The 20,000-nt window shown below is 52.5% G+C and overlaps 1 protein-coding gene across 5 annotated transcripts in view; it reads right to left on the bottom strand.

Moving 5' to 3' along the window:
• The window catches only part of LOC124001765 (estrogen-related receptor gamma-like), a 323,078-nt gene that overhangs the window by 160,923 nt on the left and 142,155 nt on the right, over nucleotides 1-20,000 (bottom strand). The window lies entirely within an intron of this gene.

The following is a 20,000-nucleotide window of genomic DNA, read 5'->3' as shown; positions in this document are numbered from 1 at the left end:
GAGAGAGAGAGAGAGAGAGAAAATGCGACTCCCATCTCAGTGCTCTCAGAGAGGAGAGGAGAGGAGAGGAGGGGAGAGGAGAGGAGGAGTGGAAGACAACAAAAGTATGTGATAAAATGGAGGTCTGGAAGAAGGGAAGGTGTGGACCCTCAGGAGGAGTATGTCAGGGGCTAGCCAAGTCTAGACCCAGGCTGTATAAACCAACATTAACAAGATATGTTGGCTTACAGTGATACAGAACAAGCATCATGCAGTACTTGGAGAAAGAGAGTCAGAATTTTTATACATTAACGTATAATGTATTGTAATATTTCCTACTTTTAAAAATAAAACCCAAACTTGTCAGAATAAATCTCTGCTTCAAAACTATAATTTCACACTGAGGAATAATGCACTGATGTTGTATATAAAGGAATGTACAGTATTTAAAAGGAAAAGGGATTGGATAGGAGAAGAGGAGAGTCTGATAGAAAAGTAGCGAATGAGAGAAAGGCACTGAGGGGGACAGAGAGAAGAGAAGAGAGAGAGGAACTGAGAGGGGAACTGAGAGAGGAACTGAGAGGGACAGAGAAGAGAGAGAGGAACTGAGAGGGGAACTGAGAGAGGAACTGAGGGGGACAGAGAGAAGAGAAGAGAGAAAGGCACTGAGAGGGGAACTGAGAGAGGAACTGAGGGGGACAGAGAAGAGAGAGAGGAACTGAGAGGGGAACTGAGGGGGACAGAGAGAAGAGAAGAGAGAAAGGCACTGAGAGGGGAACTGAGAGAGGAACTGAGGGGGACAGAGAAGAGAGAGAGGAACTGAGAGGGGAACTGAGAGAGGAACTGAGGGGGACAGAGAGAAGAGAAGAGAGAGAGGAACTGAGAGGGGAACTGAGAGAGGAACTGAGAGGGACAGAGAAGAGAGAGAGGAACTGGGAGAGGAACTGAGGGGGACAGAGAGAAGAGAAGAGAGAGGGGAACTGAGAGGGGACAGAGAGAAGAGAAGCGAGAAAGGCACTGAGAGGGGAACTGAGAGAGGAACTGAGGGGGACAGAGAAGAGAGAGAGGTACTGAGAGGGGAACTGAGAGAGGAACTGAGGGGGACAGAGAGAAGAGAAGAGAGAGAGGAACTGAGGGGGACAGAGAAGAGAAGAGAGAGGGGAACTGAGAGGGGACAGAGAGAAGAGAAGCGAGAAAGGCACTGAGAGGGGAACTGAGAGAGGAACTGAGGGGGACAGAGAAGAGAGAGAGGTACTGAGAGGGGAACTGAGAGAGAAACTGAGGGGGACAGAGAAGAGAAGAGAGAGAGGAACTGATGGGGACAGAGAGAAGAGAAGAGAAGAGAGAGAGGAACTGAGGGGGACAGAGAAGAGAAGAGAGAGGTGAACTGAGAGGGGACAGAGAGAAGAGAAGAGAGAAAGGCACTGAGAGGGGAACTGAGAGAGGAACTGAGGGGGACAGAGAAGAGAGAGAGGAACTGAGAGGGGAACTGAGAGAGGAACTGAGGGGGACAGAGAGAAGAGAAGAGAGAGAGGAACTGAGAGGGGAACTGAGAGAGGAACTGAGGGGGACAGAGAAGAGAAGAGAGAGAGAGGAACTGAGAGGGGAACTGAGAGAGGAACTGAGAGGGGACAGAGAGAAGAGAAGCGAGAAAGGCACTGAGAGGGGAACTGAGAGAGGAACTGAGGGGGACAGAGAGAAGAGAAGAGAGAGAGGAACTGAGAGGGGAACTGAGAGAGGAACTGAGGGGGACAGAGAAGAGAAGAGAGAGAGGAACTGAGAGGGGAACTGAGAGAGGAACTGAGGGGGACAGAGAGAAGAGAAGAGAGAGAGGAACTGAGAGGGGAACTGAGAGAGGAACTGAGGGGGACAGAGAAGAGAAGAGAGAGAGGAACTGAGAGGGGAACTGAGAGAGGAACTGAGAGGGGACAGAGAGAAGAGAAGCGAGAAAGGCACTGAGAGGGGAACTGAGAGAGGAACTGAGGGGGACAGAGAGAAGAGAAGAGAGAGAGGAACTGAGAGGGGAACTGAGAGAGGAACTGAGGGGGACAGAGAAGAGAAGAGAGAGAGGAACTGAGAGGGGAACTGAGAGAGGAACTGAGGGGGACAGAGAGAAGAGAAGAGAGAGGAACTGAGAGGGGAACTGAGAGAGGAACTGAGAGGGACAGAGAAGAGAGAGAGGAACTGAGAGGGGAACTGAGAGAGGAACTGGGGGGGACAGAGAGAAGAGAAGAGAGAAAGGAACTGAGGGACACACACACACGGATTAGCACACAGGACATTGAGCAAAATTACACCAAGTACCTGTGTGTGTGTCCATGCCTTGCTGATGCTTAGTTACTCACTCAAGTGTTGCTGGTCCATCTGTGAATGGAAGGCCCATGACTGTGCGTGTGTGAGGGTATGTGTGTGTGTGATGGTGAAACTGTGATTGATGAGACAGGTGCCATTCTTCCTAATGCAGAAGCAGGAGCCCTGAGGATCACAAATGCCACCACTGGCCTCCCCCGTCCTTCCTCCCCTCTGCCCCGAAACACCCAGAGGAGAGTAGTGACTCATCCAGGGGAGAGTAGTGACTCACCCAGGGGAGAGTAGTGACTCACCCAGGGGAGAGTAGTGACTCACCCAGGGGAGAGTAGTGACTCACCCAGAGGAAAGTAGTGACTCACCCAGAGGAGAGTAGTGACTCACCCAGAGGAGAGTAGTGACTCCCCCAGAGGAGAGTAGTGACTCACCCAGAGGAAAGTAGTGCCTCACCCAGCAAAAGCAGTGACTCATCCAAAGGAAAGTAGTGCATCACTCAGAGGAAAGCAGTAACTCACCCAGAGGAAAGCAGTAACTCACTCAGAGGAAAGCAGTAACTCACCCAGAGGAAAGCAGTAACTCACCCAGAGGAAAGCAGTAACTCACTCAGAGGAAAGCAGTAACTCACCCAGAGGAAAGCAGTAACTCACCCAGAGGAAAGCAGTAACTCACCCAGAGGAAAGCAGTAACTCACCCAGAGGAAAGCAGTAACTCACCCAGAGGAAAGCAGTAACTCACCCAGAGGAAAGCAGTAACTCACCCAGAGGAAAGCAGTAACTCACCCAGAGGAAAGTAGTGCCTCACCCAGAGGAAAGCAGTGACTCACCCAGAGGACAGTAGTGCCTCACCCAGAGGAATGTAGTGACTTGCCCAGAGGAAAGTAGTGACTGACTATTTACTTAATGCTGTGTCTGTTCAGGGTTTTTACGGGTGTGTGATGGGTATCGTCAGGAGCAGGTGGGTAGTTCAGAATGGCCGTGGGATGTTAGCATTAGTGTGTGTGTGTGTTGGGGGAAGGTGGGGTTCGATGTGTGTGTGTTAGCGTTAGCAACAGGAGCTGTTAGCGGGTTGAGTGGCAGATGGACTGTCGGCTTTAATACTGAACGTGTGGGTAGGTGACAGTACCGACTGCAGGAAGAAGAGAGGAGATGGGGGCAGAGGAGGAGGAGATGGGGGAGAGGAGGGGTGAGGGGGAGATGGGGGAGAGGAGGGGTGAGGGGGAGATGGGGGAGAGGAGGTAGAAAAGAGATGATGGAGGAGAGGAGGAGATGGGGGAGAGGAGGGGGAGAGGAGGAGATGGGGGAGAGGAGGGGTGAGGGGGAGATGGGGGAGAGGAGGGGTGAGGGGGAGATGGGGGAGAGGAGATAGAAAAGAGATGATGGAGGAGAGGAGGAGAAGGGGGAGAGGAGGGGGAGAGGAGGAGATGGGGGAGAGGAGAAGATGGGGGAGAGGAGGGGTGAGGGGGAGATGGGGGAGAGGAGGAGATGGGGGAGAGGAGGGGAGAGGAGGAGATGGGGAGAGCAGGGGTGAGGGGGAGATGAGGGAGAGGAGGGGGTGAGGGGGAGATGGGAGAGAGGAGGGGTCAGGGGGTGATGGGGGAGAGCAGGGTGTGAGGGGGAGATGGGGGAGAGGAGGTAGAAAGGAGATGATGGAGGAGAGGAGGAGATGGAGGATATGGGAGAGGAGGAGATGGGGAGAGGAAGGGGAAAGGAGGAGACGGGGTAGTGGAGGAGACGGGGTAGTAGAGGAGATGGGAAGGGGAAGGGGAAAGGAGGAGACGGGGTAGTAGAGGAGATGGGAAGAGGAAGGGGAAAGGAGGAGACGGGGTAGTGGAGGAGATGGGGAGAGGGGGGGAAAGGAGGAGACGGGGTAGTGGAGGAGACGGGGTAGTGGAGGAGATGGGAAGAGGAAGGGGAAAGGAGGAGACGGGGTAGTGGAGGAGACGGGGTAGTGGAGGAGATGGGAAGAGGAAGGGGAAAGGAGGAGACGGGGTAGTGGAGGTGATGGGGAGAGGAAGGGGAAAGGAGGAGACGGGGTAGTGGAGGAGATGGGAAGAGGAAGGGGAAAGGAGGAGACAGGGTAGTGGAGGAGATGGGGAGAGGAAGGGGAAAGGAGGAGACGGGGTAGTGGAGGAGATGGGGAGAGGAAGGGGAAAGGAGGAGACGGGGTAGTGGAGGAGACGGGGTAGTAGAGGAGATGGGAAGGGGAAGGGGAAAGGAGGGAGTGGGGTAGTAGAGGAGATGGGAAGAGGAAGGGGAAAGGAGGAGACGGGGTAGTGGAGGAGATGGGGAGAGGGGGGGGAAGGAGGAGACGGGGTAGTGGAGGAGACGGGGTAGTGGAGGAGATGGGGAGAGGAAGGGGAAAGGAGGAGACGGGGTAGTGGAGGAGACGGGGTAGTAGAGGAGATGGGAAGAGGAAGGGGAAAGGAGGAGACGGGGTAGTAGAGGAGATGGGAAGAGGAAGGGGAAAGGAGGAGACGGGGTAGTGGAGGAGATGGGGAGGGGGGGGGGGGGGGTAGTAGAGGAGATGGGAAGAGGAAGGGGAAAGGAAGAGACGGGGTAGTGGAGGAGATGGGGAGAGGGGGGAGGAGACGGGGTAGTGGAGGAGATGGGGGAGAGGAAGGGGGGAGGAGGAGACGGGGTAGTGGAGGACATGGGAAGAGGAAGGGGAAAGGAGGAGACGGGGTAGTGGAGGAGATGGGAAGAGGAAGGGGAAAGGAGGAGACGGGGTAGTGGAGGAGATGGGGGAGAGGGGGGGAAGGAGGAGACGGGGTAGTGGAGGAGATGGGGGGGAGAGGGGGGGGAGACGGGGTAGTGGAGGACATGGGAAGAGGAAGGGGAAAGGAGGAGACGGGGTAGTGGAGGAGATGGGAAGAGGAAGGGGAAAGGAGGAGACGGGGTAGTGGAGGAGATGGGGAGAGGAAGGGGAAAGGAGGAGACGGGGTAGTGGAGGAGATGGGGAGAGGAAGGGGAAAGGAGGAGACGGGGTAGTGGAGGAGATGGGGAGAGGAAGGGGAAAGGAGGAGACGGGGTAGTGGAGTAGATGGGGAGAGGAAGGGGAAAGGAGGAGACGGGGTAGTGGAGGAGACGGGGTAGTAGAGGAGATGGGAAGAGGAAGGGGAAAGGAGGAGACGGGGTAGTAGAGGAGATGGGAAGAGGAAGGGGAAAGGAGGAGACGGGGTAGTGGAGGAGATGGGGGAGAGGGGGGGGGACGGGGTAGTAGAGGAGATGGGAAGAGGAAGGGGAAAGGAAGAGACGGGGTAGTGGAGGAGATGGGGAGAGGGGGGGAAGGAGGAGACGGGGTAGTGGAGGAGACGGGGTAGTAGAGGAGATGGGAAGAGGAAGGGGAAAGGAAGAGACGGGGTAGTAGAGGAGATGGGAAGAGGAAGGGGAAAGGAGGAGACGGGGTAGTGGAGGAGATGGGGAGAGGGGGGAAAGGAGGAGACGGGGTAGTGGAGGAGACGGGGTAGTGGAGGAGATGGGAAGAGGAAGGGGAAAGGAGGAGACGGGATAGTGGAGGAGATGGGAAGAGGAAGGGGAAAGGAGGAGACGGGTAGTGGAGGAGATGGGGAGATGGGGGAAGGGGAAAGGAGGAGACGGGGTAGTGGAGGAGATGGGAAGAGGAAGGGGAAAGGAGGAGACGGGGTAGTGGAGGAGATGGGGAGAGGAAGGGGAAAGGAGGAGACGGGGTAGTGGAGGAGACGGGTAGTAGAGGAGATGGGAAGGGAAGGGGAAAGGAGGAGACGGGGTAGTAGAGGAGATGGGAAGAGGAAGGGGAAAGGAGGAGACGGGGTAGTGGAGGAGATGGGGAGAGGGGGGGGAAAGGAGGAGACGGGGTAGTGGAGGAGACGGGGTAGTGGAGGAGATGGGAAGAGGAAGGGGAAAGGAGGAGACGGGGGGGTAGTGGAGGAGACGGGGTAGTGGAGGAGATGGGAAGAGGAAGGGGAAAGGAGGAGACGGGGTAGTGGAGGTGATGGGGAGAGGAAGGGGAAAGGAGGAGACGGGGTAGTGGAGGAGATGGGAAGAGGAAGGGGAAAGGAGGAGACAGGGTAGTGGAGGAGATGGGGAGGGGAGAGGAAGGGGAAAGGAGGAGACGGGGTAGTGGAGGAGATGGGGAGAGGAAGGGGAAAGGAGGAGACGGGGTAGTAGAGGAGATGGGAAGAGGAAGGGGAAAGGAGGAGACGGGGTAGTGGAGGAGATGGGAAGAGGAAGGCGAAAGGTGGAGACGGGGTAGTGGAGGAGATGGGGAGAGAGGGGGGGAAAGGAGGAGACGTGGTAGTGAAGGAGATGGGGAGAGTAAGGGGAAAGGAGGAGACGGGGTAGTGGAGGAGATGGGGAGAGGGGGAAAGGAGGAGACGGGGTAGTGGAGGAGACGGGGTAGTGGAGGAGATGGGAAGAGGAAGGGGAAAGGAGGAGACGGGGTAGTGGAGGAGATGGGGAGAGGAAGAGAAAAGGAGGAGACGGGGTAGTGGAGGAGATGGGAAGAGGAAGGGGAAAGGAGGAGACGGGGTAGTGGAGGAGATGGGAAGAGGAAGGGGAAAGGAGGAGACGGGGTAGTAGAGGAGATGGGAAGAGGAAGGGGAAAGGAGGAGACGGGGTAGTGGAGGAGATGGGGAGAGGGGGGGTAGTAGAGGAGATGGGAAGAGGAAGGGGAAAGGAAGAGACGGGGTAGTGGAGGAGATGGGGAGAGGGGGGAAGGAGGAGACGGGGTAGTGGAGGAGACGGGGTAGTAGAGGAGATGGGAAGAGGAAGGGGAAAGGAAGAGACGGGGTAGTAGAGGAGATGGGAAGAGGAAGGGGAAAGGAGGAGACGATGGGGAGTGGAGGAGATGGGGAGAGGAAGGGGAAAGGAGGAGACGGGGTAGTGGAGGAGATGGGAAGAGGAAGGGGAAAGGAGGAGACGGGGTAGTGGAGGAGATGGGGAGAGGAAGGGGAAAGGAGGAGACGGGGTAGTGGAGGAGACGGGGTAGTAGAGGAGATGGGAAGGGGAAGGGGAAAGGAGGAGACGGGGTAGTAGAGGAGATGGGAAGAGGAAGGGAAAGGAGGAGACGGGGTAGTGGAGGAGATGGGGAGAGGGGGGAAAGGAGGAGACGGGGTAGTGGAGGAGACGGGGTAGTGGAGGAGATGGGAAGAGGAAGGGGAAAGGAGGAGACGGGGTAGTGGAGGAGACGGGGTAGTGGAGGAGATGGGAAGAGGAAGGGGGGAAAGGAGGAGACGGGGTAGTGGAGGTGATGGGGAGAGGAAGGGGAAAGGAGGAGACGGGGTAGTGGAGGAGATGGGAAGAGGAAGGGGAAAGGAGGAGACAGGGTAGTGGAGGAGATGGGGAGAGGAAGGGGAAAGGAGGAGACGGGGTAGTGGAGGAGATGGGGAGAGGAAGGGGAAAGGAGGAGACGGGGTAGTAGAGGAGATGGGGAGAGGAAGGGGAAAGGAGGAGACGGGGTAGTAGAGGAGATGGGGAGAGGAAGGGGAAAGGAGGAGACGGGGTAGTGGAGGAGATGGGAAGAGGAAGGGGAAAGGAGGAGACGGGGTAGTGGAGGAGATGGGGAGAGGGGGAAAGGAGGAGACGGGGTAGTGGAGGAGACGGGGTAGGGTAGTGGAGGAGATGGGAAGAGGAAGGGGAAAGGAGGAGACGGGATAGTGGAGGAGATGGGAAGAGGAAGGGGAAAGGAGGAGACGGGGTAGTGGAGGAGATGGGGAGAGGGGGGTAAAGGAGGAGACGGGGTAGTGGAGGAGACGGGGCAGTGGAGGAGATGGGAAGAGGAAGGGGAAAGGAGGAGACGGGGTAGTGGAGGAGATGGGGAGAGGAAGAGAAAAGGAGGAGACGGGGTAGTGGAGGAGATGGGGAGAGGAAGAGAAAAGGAGGAGACGGGGTAGTGGAGGAGATGGGAAGAGGAAGGGGAAAGGAGGAGACGGGGTAGTGGAGGAGATGGGGAGAGGAAGGGGAAAGGAGGAGACGGGGTAGTGGAGGAGATGGGGAGAGGAAGGGGAAAGGAGGAGACGGGGTAGTGGAGGAGATGGGAAGAGGAAGGGGAAAGGAGGAGACGGGGTAGTGGAGGAGATGGGAAGAGGAAGGGGAAAGGAGGAGACGGGGTAGTGGAGGAGATGGGGAGAGGAAGGGGAAAGGAGGAGACGGGGTAGTGGAGGAGATGGGGAGAGGAAGGGGAAAGGAGGAGACGGGGTAGTGGAGGAGATGGGGAGAGGGGGGGTGATTTTTCTAAAGGAACACATTCTAAACGGGTTTAAAATGAAGAACACAAACACTATTACCTTCCAACTGCGTTTCTGGGTTTCTTTTCACCTAAAACTACATGTGGCCTATAAACTGTGCTATAGTCGGCGCTGATGAAGGAATATTCCTGTTCTCAGGTATAATCTGACGCAGATCTCAAATCAAAACATTCTCCAAAACAACACTACTTTGAGTCCATAAAACAGTCAAATAATGACATTCTAAAATTCTAAAATAACCATTAAAAAATTAAATGTGTTGGTTAATGAAAATACAACAAATATTTATCCAAGCACTTAATTCAGAGTTGTTGTGATTAGGAAGTCGGAACGAGAAGGACTGATGAACTGGGGAAGTACTGGGGGCATGGCCGGGGAGCTCGACCATACCGTGTGTACACCCAGCTCCCTACAGCTCCCGGTGTGGTCAAGCACAGTTAAGTGACAACCACAACACATACACACACACACATACATACACACACACACACACAGCACATGTATACAACAAACTTACACCTTACACCAGTTTATTTGTCTGTGTTTATGCCTGTATATCTGTTAGTCTGTCTTACATGTTGGGCAAGATAAACCTAGCAGGTTGCGATACTATCATCGCAAATAAAACTCAATAAAACAGTGGCTCAAAGACATGCATTTATAGTGGGAGAAAATATATAGAATATGGGGAAAATCAAATGAATCAGCTGCGGGACGCAAATTAAATTAAATTCAATAGTTTTCTATTGCAACAGTAATTGATCATTTACTAGGAAATGAAAACAATTTAGTCAATAAATAAACTGCCTTTTAAAAATAAAAAAAGACTGCTACCCTTTCCTTTTGTTTGTACTTTCATTTTTGAACAAACCCCAAAACATGCACAGTGTCCGTTTCAGACTAGAGTTGCTGTGCTATTGTATCATTACCAAACCCACGTTTAAGAGAGGTAAAACGCAATGGGAGAAGAGGGTCCTCACATCTAGTTCCAACGCAACACTAAACTGGAGAGAGAGAGGGAGAGAAAGAGGCAGACGGAGAGACAGGGAATAGGGGAACGATGTCGAACGGAGAGAGATGAGAGAGAGATGTGGGAGAGAGATGAGAGAGAGATGAGAGAGAAATATGGGAGAGAGATGAGAGAGAGATGAGAGAGAGATGAGAGAGAGATATGGGAGAGAGATGAGAGAGCGATGAGAGAGAGATGGGAGAGAGATGAGAGAGAGATATGAGAGAGAGATGAGAGAGAGACGGGAGAGAGAAGAGAGAGATGATAGATGAGAGAGATGAGAGAGAGATGGGAGAGAGATGAGAGAGAGATGAGAGAGATACGGGAGTGAGATGAGAGAGATGATAGATGAGAGAGAGATGAGAGATAGATATTTGAGAGAGATGAGAGAGAGATGAGAGAGAGATGGGAGAGAAATGAGAGAAAGACGGGAGAGAGATGAGAGAGATGATAGATGAGAGAGAGATGAGAGAGAGATGAGAGATGAGAGAGAGATGAGAGAGATATGGGAGAGAGATGAGAGAGAGATGAGAGATGAGATGAGAGATGAGAGAGAGATATGAGAGAGAGATGAGAGAGAGATGAGAGATGAGATGAGAGATGAGAGAGAGTCGGGAGAGAGATGAGAGAGAGATGAGAGAGAGACGGGAGAGAGATGAGAGAGATGAGAGATGAGATGAGAGATGAGAGAGAGTCGGGAGAGAGATGAGAGAGATGAGAGAGAGATGAGAGAGAGATGAGAGAGAGATGAGAGAGAGACGGGAGAGAGATGAGAGAGATGAGAGATGAGATGAGAGATGAGAGAGAGTCGGGAGAGAGATGAGAGAGATGAGAGAGAGATGAGAGAGAGATGAGAGAGATGAAAGAGAGATGAGAGAGACGGGAGAGAGATGAGAGAGATGAGAGAGAGATGAGAGATGAGAGAGAGATGAGAGAGATATGGGAGAGAGATGAGAGAGAGATGAGAGAGAGACGGGAGAGAGATGAGAGAGATGAGAGATGAGAGATGAGATGAGAGATGAGAGAGAGTCGGGAGAGAGATGAGAGAGAGATGAGAGATGAGAGAGAGATGAAAGAGATATGGGAGAGAGATGAGAGAGAGATGAGAGAGATGAGAGATGAGAGAGAGATGATAGATGAGAGAGATGAGAGAGAGTCGGGAGAGAGATGAGAGAGAGATGGGAGAGAGATGAGAGAGAGATATGGGAGAGAGATGAGAGAGAGATGGGAGAGAGATGAGAGAGAGATGAGAGAGAGACGGGAGAGAGATGAGAGAGATGAGATGAGAGATGAGAGAGAGACGGGAGAGAGATGAGAGAGATGATAGATGAGAGAGAGATGAGAGAGATATGGGAGAGAGATGAGAGCGTGATGGGAGAGAGATGGGAGAGAGATGGGGTCCTGTCATTCTCCCCCCATCAGTCACACATGTGAAGCATGATGGGAGGATGAGAGGAGGAAATATTTCACTGTCAGACAGGAGGCTGCATAGCTATTCATTCCCCCCCCCCCCCAGTTCTCTGTCTCTGCTGCAGGACAATGACAATTTAATCATTCCATACAAGACCACACCATGCAGAGGAGAGCAGAGAGCTCACACAAACGCACACACACACACACACACACACACACACACACACACACACACACACACACACACACACACACACACACACACACACACACACACACACACACACACACACACACACACACACACACACACACACACACACACACACACACACACACACTGCTTCCTCCTCCCGTCTCTCCTGGCCAAACCAGCAGGCCGCCCTATTTGATAAGCATAACAGACCTAGCACTTAACCCTCTTCTCCTAGCACACACACACACACACACACACACACACACACACACACACACACACACACACACACACACACACACACACACACACACACACACACACACACACACACACACACACACACACACACACACACACACACACACACACACACACACACACACGTACGTAGGTAGGTAGGTAGGCACACAAACACCTTGTTTTTAGAGTTACTACCCCATCCACTCTCGCCAAGAAAAAAAAGCACAAAACATGGAGATAACATGATAAACGATCAGCTGTCACACTCTCTTTTTATAGAGGAGGGTTCAAACAGAAGAAGGGAGAAACGCGTGAATGACGGAGGAGGGGAATCCACAGGGGGAAGAGAGGGTTGGAGAGAGGGAGAGATGGGGGATGAGTGGAGTGGAGGGGAATCCACAGGGGGAAGAGAGGGTTGGAGAGAGGGAGAGATGGGGGATGAGTGGAGTGGAGGGGAATCCACAGGGGGAAGAGAGGGTTGGAGAGAGGGAGAGATGGGGGATGAGTGGAGTGGAGGGGAATCCACAGGGGGAAGAGAGGGTTGGAGAGAGGGAGAGATGGGGGATGAGTGGACTGGAGGGGAATCCACAGGGGGAAGAGAGGGTTGGAGAGAGGGAGAGATGTGGGATGAGTGGAGTGGAGGGGAATCCACAGGGGGAAGAGAGGGTTGGAGAGAGGGAGAGATGGGGGATGAGTGGAGTGGAGGGGAATCCACAGGGGAAGAGAGGGTTGGAGAGAGGGAGAGATGGGGGATGAGTGGAGTGGAGGGGAATCCACAGGGGGAAGAGAGGGTTGGAGAGAGGGAGAGATGGGGGATGAGTGGAGTGGAGGGGAATCCACAGGGGGAAGAGAGGGTTGGAGAGAGGGAGAGATGGGGGATGAGTGGAGTGGAGGGGAATCCACAGGGGGAAGAGAGGGTTGGAGAGAGGGAGAGATGGGGGATGAGTGGAGTGGAGGGGAATCCACAGGGGGAAGAGAGGGTTGGAGAGAGGGAGAGATGGGGGATGAGTGGACTGGAGGGGAATCCACAAGGGGAAGAGAGGGTTGGAGAGAGGGAGAGATGGGGGATGAGTGGAGTGGAGGGGAATCCACAGGGGGAAGAGAGGGTTGGAGAGAGGGAGAGATGGGGGATGAGTGGAGAGGAGTGGAGGGGAATCCACAGGGGGAAGAGAGGGTAGGAGAGAGGGAGAGATGGGGGATGAGTGGAGGGAGGGGAATCCACAGGGGGAAGAGAGGGTTGGAGAGAGGGAGAGATGGGGGATGAGTGGAGTGGAGTGGAGGGGAATCCACAGGGGGAAGAGAGGGTAGGAGAGAGGGGAGAGATGGGGGATGAGTGGAGAGGGAGAGTGGAGGGAGGGGAATCCACAGGGGGAAGAGAGGGTTGGAGAGAGGGAGAGATGGGGGATGAGTGGAGTGGAGGGGAATCCACAGGGGGAAGAGAGGGTTGGAGAGAGGGAGAGATGGGGGATGAGTGGAGTGGAGTGGAGGGGAATCCACAGGGGGAAGAGAGGGTTGGAGGGTTGGAGAGAGGGAAGAGATGGGGGATGAGTGGAGAGGAGTGGAGGGGGGAATCCACAGGGGGAAGAGAGGGTTGGAGAGAGGGAGAGATGGGGGATGAGTGGAGTGGAGGGGAATCCACAGGGGGAAGAGAGGGTTGGAGAGAGGGAGAGATGGGGGATGAGTGGAGTGGAGGGGAATCCACAGGGGGAAGAGAGGGTTGGAGAGAGGGAGAGATGGGGGATGAGTGGAGTGGAGGGGAATCCACAGGGGGAAGAGAGGGTTGGAGAGAGGGAGAGATGGGGGATGAGTGGAGAGGAGTGGAGGGGAATCCACAGGGGGAAGAGAGGGTTGGAGAGAGGGAGAGATGGGGGATGAGTGGAGTGGAGGGGAATCCACAGGGGGAAGAGAGGGTTGGAGAGAGGGAGAGATGGGGGATGAGTGGAGTGGATGGGAATCCACAGGGGGAAGAGAGGGTTGGAGAGAGGGAGAGATGGGGGATGAGTGGAGTGGAGGGGAATCCACAGGGGGAAGAGAGGGTTGGAGAGAGGGAGAGATGGGGGATGAGTGGAGTGGAGGGGAATCCACAGGGGGAAGAGAGGGTTGGAGAGAGGGAGAGATGGGGGATGAGTGGAGTGGAGGGGAATCCACAGGGGGAAGAGAGGGTTGGAGAGAGGGAGAGACGGGGGATGAGTGGACTGGAGGGAATCCACAAGGGGAAGAGAGGGTTGGAGAGAGGGAGAGATGTGGGATGAGTGGAGTGGAGGGGAATCCACAGGGGGAAGAGATGGGGGTTGGAGAGAGGGAGAGATGAGGGGATGAGTGGGGGGAGTGGAGGGGAATCCACAGGGGAAGAGAGGGTTGGAGAGAGGGAGAGATGGGGGATGAGTGGAGTGGAGGGGAATCCACAGGGGGAAGAGAGGGTTGGAGAGAGGGAGAGATGGGGGATGAGTGGACTGGAGGGGAATCCACAGGGGGAAGAGAGGGTTGGAGAGAGGGAGAGATGGGGGATGAGTGGAGTGGAGGGGAATCCACAGGGGGAAGAGAGGGTTGGAGAGAGGGAGAGATGGGGGATGAGTGGACTGGAGGGGAATCCACAAGGGGAAGAGAGGGTTGGAGAGAGGGAGAGATGGGGGATGAGTGGAGTGGAGGGGAATCCACAGGGGGAAGAGAGGGTTGGAGAGAGGGAGAGATGGGGGATGAGTGGACTGGAGGGGAATCCACAGGGGGAAGAGAGGGTTGGAGAGAGGGAGAGATGGGGGATGAGTGGAGAGGAGTGGAGGGGAATCCACAGGGGGAAGAGAGGGTTGGAGAGAGGGAGAGATGGGGGATGAGTGGAGTGGAGGGGAATCCACAGGGGGAAGAGAGGGTTGGAGAGAGGGAGAGATGGGGGATGAGTGGAGAGGAGTGGAGGGGAATCCACAGGGGGAAGAGAGGGTTGGAGAGAGGGAGAGATGGGGGATGAGTGGAGTGGAGGGGAATCCACAGGGGGAAGAGAGGGTAGGAGAGAGGGAGAGATGGGGGATGAGTGGAGTGGAGGGGAATCCACAGGGGGAAGAGAGGGTTGGAGAGAGGGAGAGATGGGGGATGAGTGGAGAGGAGTGGAGGGGAATCCACAGGGGGAAGAGAGGGTTGGAGAGAGGGAGAGATGGGGGATGAGTGGAGAGGAGTGGAGGGGGGAATCCACAGGGGGAAGAGAGGGTTGGAGAGAGGGAGAGATGGGGGATGAGTGGAGTGGAGGGGAATCCACAGGGGGAAGAGAGGGTTGGAGAGAGGGAGAGAGGGGGGATGAGTGGATTGGATGGGAATCCACAGGGGGAAGAGAGGGTTGGAGAGAGGGAGAGATGGGGGATGAGTGGAGTGGAGGGGAATCCACAGGGGGAAGAGAGGGTTGGAGAGAGGGAGAGATGGGGGATGAGTGGATTGGATGGGAATCCACAGGGGGAAGAGAGGGTTGGAGAGAGGGAGAGATGGGGGATGAGTGGAGTGGAGGGGAATCCACAGGGGGAAGAGAGGGTTGGAGATGAGGGAGTGGAGATGTGGGAAGACGGGGGATGAGTGGAGTGGAGGGGAATCCACAGGGGGAAGAGAGGGTTGGAGAGAGGGAGAGATGTGGGATGAGTGGAGTGGAGGGGAATCCACAGGGGGAAGAGAGGGTTGGAGAGAGGGAGAGACGGGGGATGAGTGGAGTGGAGGGGAATTGAATTGAAATGTAGGAAGCGTCTCTCTCTATCTCTTTCTGGACGTCTAATTCGCTCAGCGTTCAGCCTCTGTAGCGACAGCGACATGGGGTGTAATTGCTAATTGCGACGCGTACCTCACGAATGTTGAGGACATGTGTGTATGTGGTGTAGTTCCTCCTAAGGCTCTTTCAACTCCTCATAAAAGCCAGCGCAACCCTCTCTCTCTCTCTCTCTCTCTCTCTCTCTCACACACACACACACACACACACACACACACACACACACACACACACACACACACACACACACACACACACACACACACACACACACACACACACACACACACACACACACACACACACACACACACACACACACACACACACACACACACACACACACACACACACACACACACACACACACACACACACACACACACACACACACACACACACACACACACACACACACACACACACACACACACACACACACACACACACACACACACACACACACACACACACACACAAGCACAAACAGCCTTGTCACACACACCCTGATGGAGTGAACATAAATCAAATAAATTGACAATCACATCATCAAGGCCTCCTCCTCCTCCCACCTCCTCCTCCTCCTCCTCCTCCTCCTCCTCCTCCTCCTCCTCCTCCTCCTCCTCCTCCTCCTCCTCCTCCTCCTCCTCCTCCTCCTCCTCCTCCTCCTCCTCCTCCTCCTCCTCCTCCTCCTCCTCCTCTATCCTTTCATGCTCAGCCCTCTAAGGCTTTCTGCTCGCATTCGTAGATGTGTGTGTGTGATTTTGTTGTACGTGCATGTGCTTGTGTGTGTCTGTTTGTCACTGTGTGTGTCATTGTGTGTGATTGCATCTTACGTGTGTGTGCGCGCGTCCGCAGGAGCACTTATTGCCCCCCTGTCAAACAAAAGACTCCCCCCTCCTATCTCGGAGGGGTGAATGGGTCTGCTCAGGAGGCTCTCTCTTTGAGCCACAGTTAATTACCCTTGGAATGCCTCACACTCTGCACAAGAGGGGCCGCCACCGCCACCGTGTGTGTGCGCTTGCACTCATGTGTGTGGAGACAATGGGACAGCCATCACACAGCCGGGGCCACGCAGATGCATAAAAACACATCATACGACACCCGTACACAAAGGGACGATACACGAGCACACACACACACACACACACACACACACACACACACACACACACACACACACACACACACACACACACACACACACACACACACACACACACACACACACACACACACACACACACACACACACACACACACACACACACACACACACACACACACACACACACACACACACACACACACACACACAGGGACACACACACAGGGACACACACAGGGACACACACAGGGACACACACACACACACACACACACACACACACACACACACACACACACACACACACACACACACACACACACACACACACACACACACACACACACACACACACACACACACACACACACACACACACACACACACACACACACACACACACACACACACACACACACACACACACACAGGGACACACACAGGGACACACACACACACATACACACTCAAACGGTGAGAAAAAATATCCATGCCACATATTGAGGCTGCATATTGACATGATTTGACAGATGAATTAAGTAAATGGTTTTATACGGAGATTAAAATTAATTTAATTTACGCAATATCCCTCTCTCCAGTGCTTTCCTCTGTTCCGCACAGAGAATGACAGAATGAGATACGGAGAGGAAAAACCAAAAATCCTGCTACTTTCCCCAGCCGGCCAGCCTGTCTGGTTGTATCAGAATGTGGTGTGATGTATGGAAGAAGCAGGCTCTCTCTCTCACAGACAGAGCTCTCCATTAGAAACCATTCATTTAGGAATGATATTACACTGCATTTATTCTACAGAATTGAAAAGCATAAATTGCGCCATCAAATTTCTTAGAATGTATATTATTTAAATGTCCCACATTTTAAATCTGCATAATTTTCAATTTCATATCACTGACCTATATCTACAAAACTGCAGAGCAAGATGCATTGCATGCTCTGTCTCACTAAGTGTATTTAGAAATGAATGAACATTTTTTTTAATGTCATGTTATGAGTCTACAATAAAAATCATATTCTGAAAATCCTATATTTTTGTGCATTGAGTCCACAAACAAGACACCGCATAAATACGAATTGTATTAAAATGTAAATTGTAGTTAAAATGTAATTTAAAGAAAATCACATAGCACCATTATTTATCTGGGAAATAAATATAGAATAATATCTAATAACTACAAACCACAACATCCACCAAAACAGCTTAAAACTCAGCCCAAGCCATTAAAACAGTTCTCTATTCTTCCAATAGAAAACCTGTCCTGTAAACCTGCATTCAACATCCCCTTGACCTCTACGATTAACTAACAAAAACAAACACACTAAATCAATTGAACTAAGAGGAGAAAAACCCTTAATGATATGCAAATTAATTGTATGTTCAGGCATGAAAGGAATACAATTATGATAATCAACAAAACGGCACTTGTTGTTATTATTATCATTATTTGTATTGTTAGCATTATCCTTAATATATCAATTAGAATCCCACTCATCAACTTCTATGTAGAAGATGATCGGGGAGTGAGTGGGGAGAGAGGTGCGTGAGGACGATGAGTGGATCCTGGTTATAACTGGTACCGAGGGAGGGATTCAGACAGTGTCTTTCTCTATGAGCAGTGACTCTAACCCCGGATCACTAAGGACACTGAGACAGGGGAAAACCCAGGCTAAAACCCATCACTATAGACAGGGGAAAACCCCAACTAAAACCCATCACTATAGACAGGGGAAAACCCCAACTAAAACCCATCACTATAGACAGGGGAAAACCCCAACTAAAACCCATCACTATAGACAGGGGAAAACCCCAACTAAAACCCATCACTATAGACAGGGGAAAACCCAGGCTAAAACCCATCACTATATACAGGGGAAAACCCAGGCTAAAACCCATGACTATAGACAGGGGAAAACCCAGGCTAAAACCCATCACTATAGACAGGGGAAAACCCAGGCTAAAAGCCATCACTATATACAGGGGAAAACCGCAACTAAAACCCATCACTATAGACAGGGGAAAACCCAGGCTAAAACCCATCACTATAGACAGGGGAAAACCCAGGCTAAAAGCCATCATTACAGGACAAGTTTTTAATTTGATTTAACAAGGCAAGTCAGTTAAGAACAAATTCTTATTTACAATGACGGCCTACACCAGCCAAACCCGGACGACGCTGGGCCAATTGTGCGCCGCCCTATGGGACTCCCAATCACAGCTGAGATGCAGTGCCTTAGACCGATGCTCCACTCGGGAGCCCCAAAAGACAGGCTCCGGAATCTGTCTCCTTACAGACTATATGTCCCAAACACTTTCTCAGCTCCTCTCGCCATATCTCAGTCACACCAAAGCAATGGTCTTATCTGTCTCATTCAGAAAGAAAGAATTTTGGATATCTACTAAATGTTTCAGAAGAGAAGTGTATCTAAAGCTATGATTTAACACCCACCCTGTCCACATGACAAAACACACACTGTCCAAACACACATGACAAAACACACACTGTCCAAACACACATGACAAAACACACACTGTCCAAACACACACGGCAAAACACACACTGTCGAAACCCTCATGACAAAACACACACTGTCCAAACACACACTGTCCAAACACACACTGTCCAAACACACACTGTCCAAACACACATGACAAAACACACACTGTCCAAACACACACTGTCCAAACACACATGACAAAATACACACTGTCCAAACACACATGACAAAACACACACTGCATAAACACACACTGTCGACATGATAAAACACACACTGTATAAACACACATACACAGAAAGTCAGGCATACAGGAAGTGGTTAGGTTGTGTACGTTCACATTAATAAAATATTTTTTTCTATCTATGTAGATTACCAATCTAGCCTTTCTTTCTCTCTACTTAAGTAACCTCCTTTCTTTCTCTCTACTTAAGTAACCTCCAGTCTCTGTGTGTGTGTGTGTGTGTGTGTAGTCTACAAGAGGGCTGTCGCTCAAGGCTCCACTTTTGAAGAGTTATCAGCATCCAGAGCAGGGCAGGGGTTAAGAGTGCCGTGGTTTCCTTTAGAAAGTCAACTTGTCCAGCCATCCTCTCTTCTCTTCACTCTATCGATCTATTGCTTTCTTGGTATTCCATTCACTTGTATTCTATTATTTAACTTAAGGCCAAGTGGTATGAAACAGAGTGAGGAGCGAGCGAGTGTACTTCTTTTTGATTTAGATATGATTAAACATGACATTTTAGGCCATTTGGCCTCCTGGAACTCCTTAAATGTATTTGTTTAATATTACAAGAGAACATCTATCTATATTAGAGGACGTGCTGGGTGTTGTGTCTATAGACAGGAAGGTATGGACGTCCCTGATTCTGTATTTACATAAAACACTCCACACACACACACGCACGCACGCACGCACGCACGCACGCACGCACGCACGCACGCACGCACACACACACACACACACACACACACACACACACACACACACACACACACACACACACACACACACACACACACTGTGCGGCGCAGTGTGCTGTGTTGTCTCTAATGCCGCGGCAGGCCCACACGCCGTGATGGCTATCTGAAATTCAAGCTCTCCTGGCATTCAACAGCACTTTCTCCCCCTCCTCTTCCTCCTCTCCCCTTCTTCTCCTGATGCTTCTGTCCTCTCCTCTCCTCTGTTACCCCTCTCTCTCTATCTCTGGCTGTCCCGCTCCCCCTTTCACTCTGCTGGCTGGCTGACCTCACGCACACTGACCCTGCCTAATA

The sequence above is a fragment of the Oncorhynchus gorbuscha genome, linkage group LG17 (genome assembly GCF_021184085.1).
Source record: "Oncorhynchus gorbuscha isolate QuinsamMale2020 ecotype Even-year linkage group LG17, OgorEven_v1.0, whole genome shotgun sequence".
NCBI lineage: Eukaryota > Metazoa > Chordata > Actinopteri > Salmoniformes > Salmonidae > Oncorhynchus > Oncorhynchus gorbuscha.
This window is presented reverse-complemented; position numbering and strand designations above follow the sequence as displayed.